This window comes from Vicugna pacos, unplaced genomic scaffold, assembly GCF_048564905.1.
Source record: "Vicugna pacos unplaced genomic scaffold, VicPac4 scaffold_19, whole genome shotgun sequence".
In the NCBI taxonomy this organism is placed as follows: Eukaryota; Metazoa; Chordata; class Mammalia; order Artiodactyla; family Camelidae; genus Vicugna; species Vicugna pacos.
In genome coordinates, this window is record NW_027328740.1 from 47,354,763 (window position 1) to 47,374,641 (window position 19,879).

A 19,879-nucleotide genomic window follows, 5' to 3' on the forward strand; every position below is an offset into this window, starting at 1 on the left:
GGAACCCGGAATGCCATGTTGATGGAATTCATGTAAATTAAATATCTATTAGGTTGAATACACTCCAGAAGTATTCTTCTGTGAAAAATGAACGAATTCAAAACTTGTGTTAGGGAAAGCTTGTGAAAATGTGTACACCAATCTATATGAAATTATTCCCTTTATAGAGGATGAAAAATCAGTAAACCACATGCTCACAACTCAGGAATGCATGTTTGTCGAATCCGTCATGCATGTAACATGTACGGAACACGGAATATCATGTTGAAGGTATCTATTCAAATTACATATCTCTAGGGTAGAATTCGCTCCAAGAGGGTTTTTCTGGGATCAAAGTGTGATTCTTGAAACTGGTGATAGGAGAAGCAACGAAGTCCAAGGAACTATTTCAAAGTGCATAAGTAACTTGTTTGGTGGTTGAAACATCTGTCATGCGCATGTTCACAGCTCAGAAATGCATGTTTGAGGAATCCGTGATGCATGAAACATGTTCGGAATACGGAATGCCATGGTTATGTAAACAATGTAAATTACATGTGTATTGGTGAGAATTCGCTCAAAGAGTGTTTTCTACTGCCAAATGTCCGATTTTAGAACCTGGTGATACAAAAAACTTATGAAGTCAGAGTAAATATTTCAAAGTGTAATATATGCCTTCTTTGGTGGATGAAAGTTCACTAATCCACATGCTCACAACTCAGAAACGCATGTTTCTCGAATCCTTCATGCATGTATCATGTACGGAACCCGGAATGCCATGTTGATGGAATTCATGTAAATTAAATATCTATTAGGTTGAATACACTCCTGAAGTATTTCTGTGAAAAATGAACGAATTCGAATGTTGTGTTAGGGAAAGCTTGTGAAAATGTGTACACGAGTCTATATGAAATTATTCCTTTTATAGAGGATGAAAAATCAGTAATCCACATGCTCACAACTCAGGAATGCATGTTTGTCGAATCCGTCATGCATGTAACTTGTACAGAACACGGAATATCATGTTGAAGGAATCTATTCAAATTACATATCTCTAGGGTAGAATTCGCTCCAAGAGGGTTTTTCTGGGTTCAAGGTGTGATTCTTGAAACTGGTGATAGGAGAAGCAACGAAGTCCAAGGAACTATTTCAAAGTGCATAAGTAACTTGTTTGGTGGTTGAAACATCTGTCATGCGCATGTTCACAGCTCAGAAATGCATGTTTGAGGAATCCGTGATGCATGAAACATGTTCGGAATACGGAATGCCATGGTTATGTAAACAATGTAAATTACATGTGTATAGGTGAGAATTCGCTCAAAGAGTGTTTTCTACTGCCAAATGTCCGATTTTAGAACCTGGTGATACAAAAAACTTATGAAGTCAGAGTAAATATTTCAAAGTGTAATATATGCCTTCTTTGGTGGATGAAAGTTCACTAATCCACATGCTCACAACTCAGAAACGCATGTTTCTCGAATCCTTCATGCATGTATCATGTACGGAACCCGGAATGCCATGTTGATAGAATTCATGTAAATTATATATCTATTAGGTTGAATACACTCCAGAAGTATCCTTCTGTGAAAAATGAACGAATTCGAAACTTGTGTTAGGGAAAGCATGTGAAAATGTGTACACGAGTCTATAGGAAATTATTCCTTTTATAGAGGATGAAAAATCAGTAATCCACATGCTCTCAACTCAGGAATGCATGTTTGTCGAATCCGTCATGCATGTAACATGTACGGAACACGGAATATCATGTTGAAGGAATCTATTCAAATTACATATCTCTAGGGTAGAATTCGCTCCAAGAGGGTTTTTCTGGGATCAAAGTGTGATTCTTGAAACTGGTGATAGGAGAAGCAACGAAGTCCAAGGAACTATTTCAAAGTGCATAAGTAACTTGTTTGGTGGTTGAAACATCTGTCATGCGCATGTTCACAGCTCAGAAATGCATGTTTGAGGAATCCGTGATGCATGAAACATGTTCGGAATACGGAATGCCATGGTTATGTAAACAATGTAAATTACATGTGTATTGGTGAGAATTCGCTCAAAGAGTGTTTTCTACTGCCAAATGTCCGATTTTAGAACCTGGTGATACAAAAAACTTATGAAGTCAGAGTAAATATTTCAAAGTGTAATATATGCCTTCTTTGGTGGATGAAAGTTCACTAATCCACATGCTCACAACTCAGAAACGCATGTTTCTCGAATCCGTCATGCATGTATCATGTACGGAACCCGGAATGCCATGTTGATGGAATTCATGTAAATTAAATATCTATTAGGTTGAATACACTCCAGAAGTATTCTTCTGTGAAAAATGAACGAATTCGAAACTTGTGTTAGGGAAAGCTTGTGAAAATGTGTACACCAATCTATATGAAATTATTCCTTTTATAGAGGATGAAAAATCATTAAACCACATGCTCACAACTCAGGAATGCATGTTTGTCGAATCCGTCATGCATGTAACATGTACGGAACACGGAATATCATGTTGAAGGAATCTATTCAAATTACATATCTCTAGGGTAGAATTCGCTCCAAGAGGGTTTTTCTGGGATCAAAGTGTGATTCTTGAAACTGGTGATAGGAGAAGCAACGAAGTCCAAGGAACTATTTCAAAGTGCATAAGTAACTTGTTTGGTGGTTGAAACATCTGTCATGCGCATGTTCACAGCTCAGAAATGCATGTTTGAGGAATCCGTGATGCATGAAACATGTTCGGAATACGGAATGCCATGGTTATGTAAACAATGTAAATTACATGTGTATTGGTGAGAATTCGCTCAAAGAGTGTTTTCTACTGCCAAATGTCCGATTTTAGAACCTGGTGATACAAAAAACTTATGAAGTCAGAGTAAATATTTCAAAGTGTAATATATGCCTTCTTTGGTGGATGAAAGTTCACTAATCCACATGCTCACAACTCAGAAACGCATGTTTCTCGAATCCGTCATGCATGTATCATGTACGGAACCCGGAATGCCATGTTGATGGAATTCATGTAAATTAAATATCTATTAGGTTGAATACACTCCAGAAGTATTCTTCTGTGAAAAATGAACGAATTCGAAACTTGTGTTAGGGAAAGCTTGTGAAAATGTGTACACCAATCTATATGAAATTATTCCTTTTATAGAGGATGAAAAATCAGTAAACCACATGCTCACAACTCAGGAATGCATGTTTGTCGAATCCGTCATGCATGTAACATGTACGGAACACGGAATATCATGTTGAAGGTATCTATTCAAATTACATATCTCTAGGGTAGAATTCGCTCCAAGAGGGTTTTTCTGGGATCAAGGTGTGATTCTTGAAACTGGTGATAGGAGAAGCAACGAAGTCCAAGGAACTATTTCAAAGTGCATAAGTAACTTGTTTGGTGGTTGAAACATCTGTCATGCGCATGTTCACAGCTCAGAAATGCATGTTTGAGGAATCCGTGATGCATGAAACATGTTCGGAATACGGAATGCCATGGTTATGTAAACAATGTAAATTACATGTGTATTGGTGAGAATTCGCTCAAAGAGTGTTTTCTACTGCCAAATGTCCGATTTTAGAACCTGGTGATACAAAAAACTTATGAAGTAAGAGTAACTATTTCAAAGTGTAATATATGCCTTCTTTGGTGGATGAAAGTACACTAATCCACATGCTCACAACTCAGAAACGCATGTTTCTCGAATCCATCATGCATGTATCATGTACGGATCCCGGAATGCCATGTTGATGGAATTCATGTAAATTATATGTCTATTAGGTTGTATACACTCAAGAAGTATTCTTCTGTGAAAAATGAATGAATTCGAAATTTGTGTTAGGGAAAGCTTGTGAAAATGTGTGCACAGGTCTATATGAAATTATTCCTTTTATAGAGGATGAAAAATCAGTAATCCACATGCTCACAACTCAGGAATGCATGTATGTCGAATCCGTCATGCATGTAACATGTACGGAACACGGAATATCATGTTGAAGGAATCTATTCAAATTACATATCTCTAGGGTAGAATTCTCTCCAACAGGGTTTTTCTGGGATCAAAGTGTGATTCTTGAAACTGGTGATAGGAGAAGCAACGAAGTCCAAGGAACTATTTCAAAGTGCATAAGTAACTTGTTTGGTGGTTGAAACATCTGTCATGCGCATGTTCACAGCTCAGAAATGCATGTTTGAGGAATCCGTGATGCATGAAACATGTTCGGAATACGGAATGCCATGGTTATGTAAACAATGTAAATTACATGTGTATTGGTGAGAATTCGCTCAAAGAGTGTTTTCTACTGCCAAATGTCCGATTTTAGAACCTGGTGATACAAAAAACTTATGAAGTCAGAGTAAATATTTCAAAGTGTAATATATGCCTTCTTTGGTGGATGAAAGTTCACTAATCCACATGCTCACAACTCAGAAACGCATGTTTCTCGAATCCATCATGCATGTATCATGTACGGAACCCGGAATGCCATGTTGATTGAATTCATTTAAATTATATGTCTATTAGGTTGTATACACTCCAGAAGTATTCTTCTGTGAAAAATGAATGAATTTGAAATTTGTGTTAGGGAAAGCTTGTGAAAATGTGTGCACAGGTCTATAGGAAATTATTCCTTTTATAGAGGATGAAAAATCAGTAATCCACATGCTCACAACTCAGGAATGCATGTATGTCGAATCCGTCATGCATGTAACATGTACGGAACACGGAATATTATGTTGAAGGAATCTATTCAAATTACATATCTCTAGGGTAGAATTCGCTCCAAGAGGGTTTTTCTGGGATCAAAGTGTGATTCTTGAAACTGGTGATAGGAGAAGCAACGAAGTCCAAGGAACTATTTCAAAGTACATAAGTAACTTGTTTGGTGGTTGAAACATCTGTCATGCGCATGTTCACAGCTCAGAAATGCATGTTTGAGGAATCCGTGATGCATGAAACATGTTCGGAATACGGAATGCCATGGTTATGTAAACAATGTAAATTACATGTGTATTGGTGAGAATTCGCTCAAAGAGTGTTTTCTACTGCCAAATGTCCGATTTTAGAACCTGGTGATACAAAAAACTTATGAAGTCAGAGTAAATATTTCAAAGTGTAATATATGCCTTCTTTGGTGGATGAAAGTTCACTAATCCACATGCTCACAACTCAGAAACGCATGTTTCTCGAATCCATCATGCATGTATCATGTACGGAACCCGGAATGCCATGTTGATGGAATTCATGTAAATTAAATATCTATTAGGTTGAATACACTCCAGAAGTATTCTTCTGTGAAAAATGAACGAATTCGAAACTTGTGTTAGGGAAAGCTTGTGAAAATGTGTACACCAATCTATATGAAATTATTCCTTTTATAGAGGATGAAAAATCAGTAAACCACATGCTCACAACTCAGGAATGCATGTTTGTCGAATCCGTCATGCATGTAACATGTACGGAACACGGAATATCATGTTGAAGGTATCTATTCAAATTACATATCTCTAGGGTAGAATTCGCTCCAAGAGGGTTTTTCTGGGATCAAGGTGTGATTCTTGAAACTGGTGATAGGAGAAGCAACGAAGTCCAAGGAACTATTTCAAAGTGCATAAGTAACTTGTTTGGTGGTTGAAACATCTGTCATGCGCATGTTCACAGCTCAGAAATGCATGTTTGAGGAATCCGTGATGCATGAAACATGTTCGGAATACGGAATGCCATGGTTATGTAAACAATGTAAATTACATGTGTATTGGTGAGAATTCGCTCAAAGAGTGTTTTCTACTGCCAAATGTCCGATTTTAGAACCTGGTGATACAAAAAACTTATGAAGTCAGAGTAAATATTTCAAAGTGTAATATATGCCTTCTTTGGTGGATGAAAGTTCACTAATCCACATGCTCACAACTCAGAAACGCATGTTTCTCGAATCCTTCATGCATGTATCATGTACGGAACCCGGAATGCCATGTTGATAGAATTCATGTAAATTAAATATCTATTAGGTTGAATACACTCCAGAAGTATCCTTCTGTGAAAAATGAACGAATTCGAAACTTGTGTTAGGGAAAGCTTGTGAAAATGTGTACACGAGTCTATAGGAAATTATTCCTTTTATAGAGGATGAAAAATCAGTAATCCACATGCTCTCAACTCAGGAATGCATGTTTGTCGAATCCGTCATGCATGTAACATGTACGGAACACGGAATATCATGTTGAAGGAATCTATTCAAATTACATATCTCTAGGGTAGAATTCGCTCCAAGAGGGTTTTTCTGGGATCAAAGTGTGATTCTTGAAACTGGTGTTAGGAGAAGCAACGAAGTCCAAGGAACTATTTCAAAGTGCATAAGTAACTTGTTTGGTGGTTGAAACATCTGTCATGCGCATGTTCACAGCTCAGAAATGCATGTTTGAGGAATCCGTGATGCATGAAACATGTTCGGAATACGGAATGCCATGGTTATGTAAACAATGTAAATTACATGTGTATTGGTGAGAATTCGCTCAAAGAGTGTTTTCTACTGCCAAATGTCCGATTTTAGAACCTGGTGATACAAAAAACTTATGAAGTCAGAGTAAATATTTCAAAGTGTAATATATGCCTTCTTTGGTGGATGAAAGTTCACTAATCCACATGCTCACAACTCAGAAACGCATGTTTCTCGAATCCGTCATGCATGTATCATGTACGGAACCCGGAATGCCATGTTGATGGAATTCATGTAAATTAAATATCTATTAGGTTGAATACACTCCAGAAGTATTCTTCTGTGAAAAATGAACGAATTCGAAACTTGTGTTAGGGAAAGCTTGTGAAAATGTGTACACCAATCTATATGAAATTATTCCTTTTATAGAGGATGAAAAATCATTAAACCACATGCTCACAACTCAGGAATGCATGTTTGTCGAATCCGTCATGCATGTAACATGTACGGAACACGGAATATCATGTTGAAGGTATCTATTCAAATTACATATCTCTAGGGTAGAATTCGCTCCAAGAGGGTTTTTCTGGGATCAAGGTGTGATTCTTGAAACTGGTGATAGGAGAAGCAACGAAGTCCAAGGAACTATTTCAAAGTGCATAAGTAACTTGTTTGGTGGTTGAAACATCTGTCATGCGCATGTTCACAGCTCAGAAATGCATGTTTGAGGAATCCGTGATGCATGAAACATGTTCGGAATACGGAATGCCATGGTTATGTAAACAATGTAAATTACATGTGTATTGGTGAGAATTCGCTCAAAGAGTGTTTTCTACTGCCAAATGTCCGATTTTAGAACCTGGTGATACAAAAAACTTATGAAGTCAGAGTAAATATTTCAAAGTGTAATATATGCCTTCTTTGGTGGATGAAAGTTCACTAATCCACATGCTCACAACTCAGAAACGCATGTTTCTCGAATCCGTCATGCATGTATCATGTACGGAACCCGGAATGCCATGTTGATAGAATTCATGTAAATTAAATATCTATTAGGTTGAATACACTCCAGAAGTATTCTTCTGTGAAAAATGAACGAATTCGAAACTTGTGTTAGGGAAAGCTTGTGAAAATGGTTACACGAGTCTATATGAAATTATTCCTTTTATAGAGGATGAAAAATCAGTAATCCTCATGCTCTCAACTCAGGAATGCATGTTTGTCGAATCCGTCATGCATGTAACATGTACGGAACACGAAATATCATGTTGAAGGTATCTATTCAAATTACATATCTCTAGGGTAGAATTCGCTCCAAGAGGGTTTTTCTGGGATCAAGGTGTGATTCTTGAAACTGGTGATAGGAGAAGCAACGAAGTCCAAGGAACTATTTCAAAGTGCATAAGTAACTTGTTTGGTGGTTGAAACATCTGTCATGCGCATGTTCACAGCTCAGAAATTCATGTTTGAGGAATCCGTGATGCATGAAACATGTTCGGAATACGGAAAGCCATGGTTATGTAAACAATGTAAATTACATGTGCATTGGTGAGAATTCGCTCAAAGAGTGTTTTCTACTGCCAAATGTCCGATTTTAGAACCTGGTGATACAAAAAACTTATGAAGTCAGAGTAAATATTTCAAAGTGTAATATATGCCTTCTTTGGTGGATGAAAGTTCACTAATCCACATGCTCACAACTCAGAAACGCATGTTTCTCGAATCCGTCATGCATGTATCATGTACGGAACCCGGAATGCCATGTTGATGGAATTCATGTAAATTAAATATCTATTAGGTTGAATACACTCCAGAAGTATTCTTCTGTGAAAAATGAACGAATTCGAAACTTGTGTTAGGGAAAGCTTGTGAAAATGTGTACACGAGTCTATATGAAATTATTCCTTTTATAGAGGATGAAAAATCAGTAATCCACTTGCTCTCAACTCAGGAATGCATGTTTGTCGAATCCGTCATGCATGTAACATGTACGGAACACGGAATATCATGTTGAAGGAATCTATTCAAATTACATATCTCTAGGGTAGAATTCGCTCCAAGAGGGTTTTTCTGGGATCAAAGTGTGATTCTTGAAACTGGTGATAGGAGAAGCAACGAAGTCCAAGGAACTATTTCAAAGTGCATAAGTAACTTGTTTGGTGGTTGAAACATCTGTCATGCGCATGTTCACAGCTCAGAAATGCATGTTTGAGGAATCCGTGATGCATGAAACATGTTCGGAATACGGAATGCCATGGTTATGTAAACAATGTAAATTACATGTGTATTGGTGAGAATTCGCTCAAAGAGTGTTTTCTACTGCCAAATGTCCGATTTTAGAACCTGGTGATACAAAAAACTTATGAAGTCAGAGTAAATATTTCAAAGTGTAATATATGCCTTCTTTGGTGGATGAAAGTTCACTAATCCACATGCTCACAACTCAGAAACGCATGTTTCTCGAATCCGTCATGCATGTATCATGTACGGAACCCGGAATGCCATGTTGATGGAATTCATGTAAATTAAATATCTATTAGGTTGAATACACTCCAGAAGTATTCTTCTGTGAAAAATGAACGAATTCGAAACTTGTGTTAGGGAAAGCTTGTGAAAATGTGTACACCAATCTATATGAAATTATTCCTTTTATAGAGGATGAAAAATCAGTAAACCACATGGTCACAACTCAGGAATGCATGTTTGTCGAATCCGTCATGCATGTAACATGTACGGAACACGGAATATCATGTTGAAGGTATCTATTCAAATTACATATCTCTAGGGTAGAATTCGCTCCAAGAGGGTTTTTCTGGGGTCAAGGTGTGATTCTTGAAACTGGTGATAGGAGAAGCAACGAAGTCCAAGGAACTATTTCAAAGTGCATAAGTAACTTGTTTGGTGGTTGAAACATCTGTCATGCGCATGTTCACAGCTCAGAAATGCATGTTTGAGGAATCCGTGATGCATGAAACATGTTCGGAATACGGAATGCCATGGTTATGTAAACAATGTAAATTACATGTGTATTGGTGAGAATTCGCTCAAAGAGTGTTTTCTACTGCCAAATGTCCGATTTTAGAACCTGGTGATACAAAAAGCTTATGAAGTCAGAGTAAATATTTCAAAGTGTAATATATGCCTTCTTTGGTGGATGAAAGTTCACTAATCCACATGCTCACAACTCAGAAACGCATGTTTCTCGAATCCGTCATGCATGTATCATGTACGGAACCCGGAATGCCATGTTGATAGAATTCATGTAAATTAAATATCTATTAGGTTGAATACACTCCAGAAGTATTCTTCTGTGAAAAATGAACGAATTCGAAACTTGTGTTAGGGAAAGCTTGTGAAAATGTGTACACGAGTCTATGTGAAATTATTCCTTTTATAGAGGATGAAAAAACAGTAATCCTCATGCTCTCAACTCAGGAATGCATGTTTGTCGAATCCGTCATGCATGTAACATGTACGGAACACGAAATATCATGTTGAAGGAATCTATTCAAATTACATATCTCTAGGGTAGAATTCGCTCCAAGAGGATTTTTCTGGGATCAAAGTGTGATTCTTGAAACTGGTGATAGGAGAAGCAACGAAGTCCAAGGAACTATTTCAAAGTGCATAAGTAACTTGTTTGGTGGTTGAAACATCTGTCATGCGCATGTTCACAGCTCAGAAATTCATGTTTGAGGAATCCGTGATGCATGAAACATGTTCGGAATACGGAAAGCCATGGTTATGTAAACAATGTAAATTACATGTGCATTGGTGAGAATTCGCTCAAAGAGTGTTTTCTACTGCCAAATGTCCGATTTTAGAACCTGGTGATACAAAAAACTTATGAAGTCAGAGTAAATATTTCAAAGTGTAATATATGCCTTCTTTGGTGGATGAAAGTTCACTAATCCACATGCTCACAACTCAGAAACGCATGTTTCTCGAATCCGTCATGCATGTATCATGTACGGAACCCGGAATGCCATGTTGATGGAATTCATGTAAATTAAATATCTATTAGGTTGAATACACTCCAGAAGTATTCTTCTGTGAAAAATGAACGAATTCGAAACTTGTGTTAGGGAAAGCTTGTGAAAATGTGTACACGAGTCTATATGAAATTATTCCTTTTATAGAGGATGAAAAATCAGTAATCCACTTGCTCTCAACTCAGGAATGCATGTTTGTCGAATCCGTCATGCATGTAACATGTACGGAACACGGAATATCATGTTGAAGGAATCTATTCAAATTACATATCTCTAGGGTAGAATTCGCTCCAAGAGGGTTTTTCTGGGATCAAAGTGTGATTCTTGAAACTGGTAATAGGAGAAGCAACGAAGTCCAAGGAACTATTTCAAAGTGCATAAGTAACTTGTTTGGTGGTTGAAACATCTGTCATGCGCATGTTCACAGCTCAGAAATGCATGTTTGAGGAATCCGTGATGCATGAAACATGTTCGGAATACGGAATGCCATGGTTATGTAAACAATGTAAATTACATGTGTATTGGTGAGAATTCGCTCAAAGAGTGTTTTCTACTGCCAAATGTCCGATTTTAGAACATGGTGATACAAAAAACTTATGAAGTAAGAGTAACTATTTCAAAGTGTAATATATGCCTTCTTTGGTGGATGAAAGTACACTAATCCACATGCTCACAACTCAGAAACGCATGTTTCTCGAATCCATCATGCATGTATCATGTACGGATCCCGGAATGCCATGTTGATGGAATTCATGTAAATTATATGTCTATTAGGTTGTATACACTCAAGAAGTATTGTTCTGTGAAAAATGAATGAATTCGAAATTTGTGTTAGGGAAAGCTTGTGAAAATGTGTGCACAGGTCTATATGAAATTATTCCTTTTATAGAGGATGAAAAATCAGTAATCCACATGCTCACAACTCAGGAATGCATGTATGTCGAATCCGTCATGCATGTAACATGTACGGAACACGGAATATCATGTTGAAGGAATCTATTCAAATTACATATCTCTAGGGTAGAATTCGCTCCAAGAGGGTTTTTCTGGGATCAAAGTGTGATTCTTGAAACTGGTGATAGGAGAAGCAACGAAGTCCAAGGAACTATTTCAAAGTGCATAAGTAACTTGTTTGGTGGTTGGAACATCTGTCATGCGCATGTTCACAGCTCAGAAATGCATGTTTGAGGAATCCGTGATGCATGAAACATGTTCGGAATACGGAATGCCATGGTTATGTAAACAATGTAAATTACATGTGTATTGGTGAGAATTCGCTCAAAGAGTGTTTTCTACTGCCAAATGTCCGATTTTAGAACCTGGTGATACAAAAAACTTATGAAGTCAGAGTAAATATTTCAAAGTGTAATATATGCCTTCTTTGGTGGATGAAAGTTCACTAATCCACATGCTCACAACTCAGAAACGCATGTTTCTCGAATCCGTCATGCATGTATCATGTACGGAACCCGGAATGCCATGTTGATGGAATTCATGTAAATTAAATATCTATTAGGTTGAATACACTCCAGAAGTATTCTTCTGTGAAAAATGAACGAATTCGAAACTTGTGTTAGGGAAAGCTTGTGAAAATGTGTACACCAATCTATATGAAATTATTCCTTTTATAGAGGATGAAAAATCAGTAAACCACATGCTCACAACTCAGGAATGCATGTTTGTCGAATCCGTCATGCATGTAACATGTACGGAACACGGAATATCATGTTGAAGGTATCTATTCAAATTACATATCTCTAGGGTAGAATTCGCTCCAAGAGGGTTTTTCTGGGGTCAAGGTGTGATTCTTGAAACTGGTGATAGGAGAAGCAACGAAGTCCAAGGAACTATTTCAAAGTGCATAAGTAACTTGTTTGGTGGTTGAAACATCTGTCATGCGCATGTTCACAGCTCAGAAATGCATGTTTGAGGAATCCGTGATGCATGAAACATGTTCGGAATACGGAATGCCATGGTTATGTAAACAATGTAAATTACATGTGTATTGGTGAGAATTCGCTCAAAGAGTGTTTTCTACTGCCAAATGTCCGATTTTAGAACCTGGTGATACAAAAAACTTATGAAGTCAGAGTAAATATTTCAAAGTGTAATATATGCCTTCTTTGGTGGATGAAAGTTCACTAATCCACATGCTCACAACTCAGAAACGCATGTTTCTCGAATCCGTCATGCATGTATCATGTACGGAACCCGGAATGCCATGTTGATGGAATTCATGTAAATTAAATATCTATTAGGTTGAATACACTCCAGAAGTATTCTTCTGTGAAAAATGAACGAATTCGAAACTTGTGTAAGGGAAAGCTTGTGAAAATGTGTACACGAGTCTATATGAAATTATTCCTTTTATAGAGGATGAAAAATCAGTAATCCACTTGCTCTCAACTCAGGAATGCATGTTTGTCGAATCCGTCATGCATGTAACATGTACGGAACACGGAATATCATGTTGAAGGAATCTATTCAAATTACATATCTCTAGGGTAGAATTTGCTCCAAGAGTGTTTTTCTGGGATCAAAGTGTGATTCTTGAAACTGGTGATAGGAGAAGCAACGAAGTCCAAGGAACTATTTCAAAGTGCATAAGTAACTTGTTTGGTGGTTGAAACATCTGTCATGCGCATGTTCACAGCTCAGAAATGCATGTTTGAGGAATCCGTGATGCATGAAACATGTTCGGAATACGGAATGCCATGGTTATGTAAACAATGTAAATTACATGTGTATTGGTGAGAATTCGCTCAAAGAGTGTTTTCTACTGCCAAATGTCCGATTTTAGAACCTGGTGATACAAAAAACTTATGAAGTAAGAGTAAATATTTCAAAGTGTAATATATGCCTTCTTTGGTGGATGAAAGTACACTAATCCACATGCTCACAACTCAGAAACGCATGTTTCTCGAATCCATCATGCATGTATCATGTACGGATCCCGGAATGCCATGTTGATGGAATTCATGTAAATTATATGTCTATTAGGTTGTATACACTCCAGAAGTATTCTTCTGTGAAAAAAGAATGAATTCGAAATTTGTGTTAGGGAAAGCTTGTGAAAATGTGTGCACAGGTCTATATGAAATTATTCCTTTTATAGAGGATGAAAAATCAGTAATCCACATGCTCACAACTCAGGAATGCATGTATGTCGAATCCGTCATGCATGTAACATGTACGGAACACGGAATATCATGTTGAAGGAATCTATTCAAATTACATATCTCTAGGGTAGAATTCGCTCCAAGAGGGTTTTTCTGGGATCAAAGTGTGATTCTTGAAACTGGTGATAGGAGAAGCAACGAAGTCCAAGGAACTATTTCAAAGTGCATAAGTAACTTGTTTGGTGGTTGAAACATCTGTCATGCGCATGTTCACAGCTCAGAAATGCATGTTTGAGGAATCCGTGATGCATGAAACATGTTCGGAATACGGAATGCCATGGTTATGTAAACAATGTAAATTACATGTGTATTGGTGAGAATTCGCTCAAAGAGTGTTTTCTACGGCCAAATGTCCGATTTTAGAACCTGGTGATACAAAAAACTTATGAAGTCAGAGTAAATATTTCAAAGTGTAATATATGCCTTCTTTGGTGGATGAAAGTTCACTAATCCACATGCTCACAACTCAGAAACGCATGTTTCTCGAATCCATCATGCATGTATCATGTACGGATCCCGGAATGCCATGTTGATGGAATTCATGTAAATTATATGTCTATTAGGTTGTATACACTCCAGAAGTATTCTTCTGTGAAAAATGAACGAATTCGAAACTTGTGTTAGGGAAAGCTTGTGAAAATGGTTACACGAGTCTATATGAAATTATTCCTTTTATAGAGGATGAAAAATCAGTAATCCTCATGCTCTCAACTCAGGAATGCATGTTTGTCGAATCCGTCATGCATGTAACATGTACGGAACACGAAATATCATGTTGAAGGAATCTATTCAAATTACATATCTCTAGGGTAGAATTCGCTCCAAGAGGGTTTTTCTGGGATCAAAGTGTGATTCTTGAAACTGGTGATAGGAGAAGCAACGAAGTCCAAGGAACTATTTCAAAGTGCATAAGTAACTTGTTTGGTGGTTGAAACATCTGTCATGCGCATGTTCACAGCTCAGAAATTCATGTTTGAGGAATCCGTGATGCATGAAACATGTTCGGAATACGGAAAGCCATGGTTATGTAAACAATGTAAATTACATGTGCATTGGTGAGAATTCGCTCAAAGAGTGTTTTCTACTGCCAAATGTCCGATTTTAGAACCTGGTGATACAAAAAACTTATGAAGTCAGAGTAAATATTTCAAAGTGTAATATATGCCTTCTTTGGTGGATGAAAGTTCACTAATCCACATGCTCACAACTCAGAAACGCATGTTTCTCGAATCCGTCATGCATGTATCATGTACGGAACCCGGAATGCCATGTTGATGGAATTCATGTAAATTAAATATCTATTAGGTTGAATACACTCCAGAAGTATTCTTCTGTGAAAAATGAACGAATTCGAAACTTGTGTTAGGGAAAGCTTGTGAAAATGTGTACACGAGTCTATATGAAATTATTCCTTTTATAGAGGATGAAAAATCAGTAATCCACTTGCTCTCAACTCAGGAATGCATGTTTGTCGAATCCGTCATGCATGTAACATGTACGGAACACGGAATATCATGTTGAAGGAATCTATTCAAATTACATATCTCTAGGGTAGAATTCGCTCCAAGAGGGTTTTTCTGGGATCAAAGTGTGATTCTTGAAACTGGTCATAGGAGAAGCAACGAAGTCCAAGGAACTATTTCAAAGTGCATAAGTAACTTGTTTGGTGGTTGAAACATCTGTCATGCGCATGTTCACAGCTCAGAAATGCATGTTTGAGGAATCCGTGATGCATGAAACATGTTCGGAATACGGAATGCCATGGTTATGTAAACAATGTAAATTACATGTGTATTGGTGAGAATTCGCTCAAAGAGTGTTTTCTACTGCCAAATGTCCGATTTTAGAACATGGTGATACAAAAAACTTATGAAGTAAGAGTAACTATTTCAAAGTGTAATATATGCCTTCTTTGGTGGATGAAAGTACACTAATCCACATGCTCACAACTCAGAAACGCATGTTTCTCGAATCCATCATGCATGTATCATGTACGGATCCCGGAATGCCATGTTGATGGAATTCATGTAAATTATATGTCTATTAGGTTGTATACACTCAAGAAGTATTCTTCTGTGAAAAATGAATGAATTCGAAATTTGTGTTAGGGAAAGCTTGTGAAAATGTGTGCACAGGTCTATATGAAATTATTCCTTTTATAGAGGATGAAAAATCAGTAATCCACATGCTCACAACTCAGGAATGCATGTATGTCGAATCCGTCATGCATGTAACATGTACGGAACACGGAATATCATGTTGAAGGAATCTATTCAAATTACATATCTCTAGGGTAGAATTCGCTCCAAGAGGGTTTTTCTGGGATCAAAGTGTGATTCTTGAAACTGGTGATAGGAGAAGCAACGAAGTCCAAGGAACTATTTCAAAGTGCATAAGTAACTTGTTTGGTGGTTGGAACATCTGTCATGCGCATGTTCACAGCTCAGAAATGCATGTTTGAGGAATCCGTGATGCATGAAACATGTTCGGAATACGGAATGCCATGGTTATGTAAACAATGTAAATTACATGTGTATTGGTGAGAATTCGCTCAAAGAGTGTTTTCTACTGCCAAATGTCCGATTTTAGAACCTGGTGATACAAAAAACTTATGAAGTCAGAGTAAATATTTCAAAGTGTAATATATGCCTTCTTTGGTGGATGAAAGTTCACTAATCCACATGCTCACAACTCAGAAACGCATGTTTCTCGAATCCGTCATGCATGTATCATGTACGGAACCCGGAATGCCATGTTGATGGAATTCATCTAAATTAAATATCTATTAGGTTGAATACACTCCAGAAGTATTCTTCTGTGAAAAATGAACGAATTCGAAACTTGTGTTAGGGAAAGCTTGTGAAAATGTGTACACCAATCTATATGAAATTATTCCTTTTATAGAGGATGAAAAATCAGTAAACCACATGCTCACAACTCAGGAATGCATGTTTGTCGAATCCGTCATGCATGTAACATGTACGGAACACGGAATATCATGTTGAAGGTATCTATTCAAATTACATATCTCTAGGGTAGAATTCGCTCCAAGAGGGTTTTTCTGGGGTCAAGGTGTGATTCTTGAAACTGGTGATAGGAGAAGCAACGAAGTCCAAGGAACTATTTCAAAGTGCATAAGTAACTTGTTTGGTGGTTGAAACATCTGTCATGCGCATGTTCACAGCTCAGAAATGCATGTTTGAGGAATCCGTGATGCATGAAACATGTTCGGAATACGGAATGCCATGGTTATGTAAACAATGTAAATTACATGTGTATTGGTGAGAATTCGCTCAAAGAGTGTTTTCTACTGCCAAATGTCCGATTTTAGAACCTGGTGATACAAAAAACTTATGAAGTCAGAGTAAATATTTCAAAGTGTAATATATGCCTTCTTTGGTGGATGAAAGTTCACTAATCCACATGCTCACAACTCAGAAACGCATGTTTCTCGAATCCGTCATGCATGTATCATGTACGGAACCCGGAATACCATGTTGATAGAATTCATGTAAATTAAATATCTATTAGGTTGAATACACTCCAGAAGTATTCTTCTGTGAAAAATGAACGAATTCGAAACTTGTGTTAGGGAAAGCTTGTGAAAATGGTTACACGAGTCTATATGAAATTATTCCTTTTATAGAGGATGAAAAATCAGTAATCCTCATGCTCTCAACTCAGGAATGCATGTTTGTCGAATCCGTCATGCGTGTAACATGTACGGAACACGGAATATCATGTTGAAGGAATCTATTCAAATTACATATCTCTAGGGTAGAATTCGCTCCAAGAGGGTTTTTCTGGGATCAAAGTGTGATTCTTGAAACTGGTGATAGGAGAAGCAACGAAGTCCAAGGAACTATTTCAAAGTGCATAAGTAACTTGTTTGGTGGTTGGAACATCTGTCATGTGCATATTCACAGCTCAGAAATGCATGTTTGAGGAATCCGTGATGCATGAAACATGTTCGGAATACGGAATGCCATGGTTATGTAAACAATGTAAATTACATGTGTATTGGTGAGAATTCGCTCAAAGAGTGTTTTCTACTGCCAAATGTCCGATTTTAGAACCTGGTGATACAAAAAACTTATGAAGTCAGAGTAAATATTTCAAAGTGTAATATATGCCTTCTTTGGTGGATGAAAGTTCACTAATCCACATGCTCACAACTCAGAAACGCATGTTTCTCGAATCCATCATGCATGTATCATGTACGGAACCCGGAATGCCATGTTGATGGAATTCATGTAAATTAAATATCTATTAGGTTGAATACATTCCAGAAGTATTCTTCTGTGAAAAATGAACGAATTCGAAACTTGTGTTAGGGAAAGCTTGTGAAAATGTGTACACCAATCTATATGAAATTATTCCTTTTATAGAGGATGAAAAATCAGTAAACCACATGCTCACAACTCAGGAATGCATGTTTGTCGAATCCGTCATGCATGTAACATGTACGGAACACGGAATATCATGTTGAAGGTATCTATTCAAATTACATATCTCTAGGGTAGAATTCGCTCCAAGAGGGTTTTTCTGGGATCAAGGTGTGATTCTTGAAACTGGTGATAGGAGAAGCAACGAAGTCCAAGGAACTATTTCAAAGTGCATAAGTAACTTGTTTGGTGGTTGAAACATCTGTCATGCGCATGTTCACAGCTCAGAAATGCATGTTTGAGGAATCCGTGATGCATGAAACATGTTCGGAATACGGAATGCCATGGTTATGTAAACAATGTAAATTACATGTGTATTGGTGAGAATTCGCTCAAAGAGTGTTTTCTACTGCCAAATGTCCGATTTTAGAACCTGGTGATACAAAAAACTTATGAAGTCAGAGTAAATATTTCAAAGTGTAATATATGCCTTCTTTGGTGGATGAAAGTTCACTAATCCACATGCTCACAACTCAGAAACGCATGTTTCTCGAATCCGTCATGCATGTATCATGTACGGAACCCGGAATGCCTTGTTGATGGAATTCATGTAAATTAAATATCTATTAGGTTGAATACACTCCAGAAGTATTCTTCTGTGAAAAATGAACGAATTCGAAACTTGTGTTAGGGAAAGCTTGTGAAAATGTGTACACGAGTCTATATGAAATTATTCCTTTTATAGAGGATGAAAAATCAGTAATCCACTTGCTCTCAACTCAGGAATGCATGTTTGTCGAATCCGTCATGCATGTAACATGTACGGAACACGGAATATCATGTTGAAGGAATCTATTCAAATTACATATCTCTAGGGTAGAATTTGCTCCAAGAGTGTTTTTCTGGGATCAAAGTGTGATTCTTGAAACTGGTGATAGGAGAACCAACAAAGTCCAAGGAACTATTTCAAAGTGCATAAGTAACTTGTTTGGTGGTTGAAACATCTGTCATGCGCATGTTCATAGCTCAGAAATGCATGTTTGAGGAATCCGTGATGCATGAAACATGTTCGGAATACGGAATGCCATGGTTATGTAAACAATGTAAATTACATGTGTATTGGTGAGAATTCGCTCAAAGAGTGTTTTCTACTGCCAAATGTCCGATTTTAGAACCTGGTGATACAAAAAACTTATGAAGTAAGAGTAAATATTTCAAAGTGTAATATATGCCTTCTTTGGTGGATGAAAGTACACTAATCCACATGCTCACAACTCAGAAACGCATGTTTCTCGAATCCATCATGCATGTATCATGTACGGATCCCGGAATGCCATGTTGATGGAATTCATGTAAATTATATGTCTATTAGGTTGTATACACTCCAGAAGTATTCTTCTGTGAAAAATGAATGAATTCGAAATTTGTGTTAGGGAAAGCTTGTGAAAATGTGTGCACAGGTCTATATGAAATTATTCCTTTTATAGAGGATGAAAAATCAGTAATCCACATGCTCACAACTCAGGAATGCATGTATGTCGAATCCGTCATGCATGTAACATGTACGGAACACGGAATATCATGTTGAAGGAATCTATTCAAATTACATATCTCTAGGGTAGAATTCGCTCCAAGAGGGTTTTTCTGGGATCAAAGTGTGATTCTTGAAACTGGTGATAGGAGAAGCAACGAAGTCCAAGGAACTATTTCAAAGTGCATAAGTAACTTGTTTGGTGGTTGAAACATCTGTCATGCGCATGTTCACAGCTCAGAAATGCATGTTTGAGGAATCCGTGATGCATGAAACATGTTCGGAATACGGAATGCCATGGTTATGTAAACAATGTAAATTACATGTGTATTGGTGAGAATTCGCTCAAAGAGTGTTTTCTACGGCCAAATGTCCGAT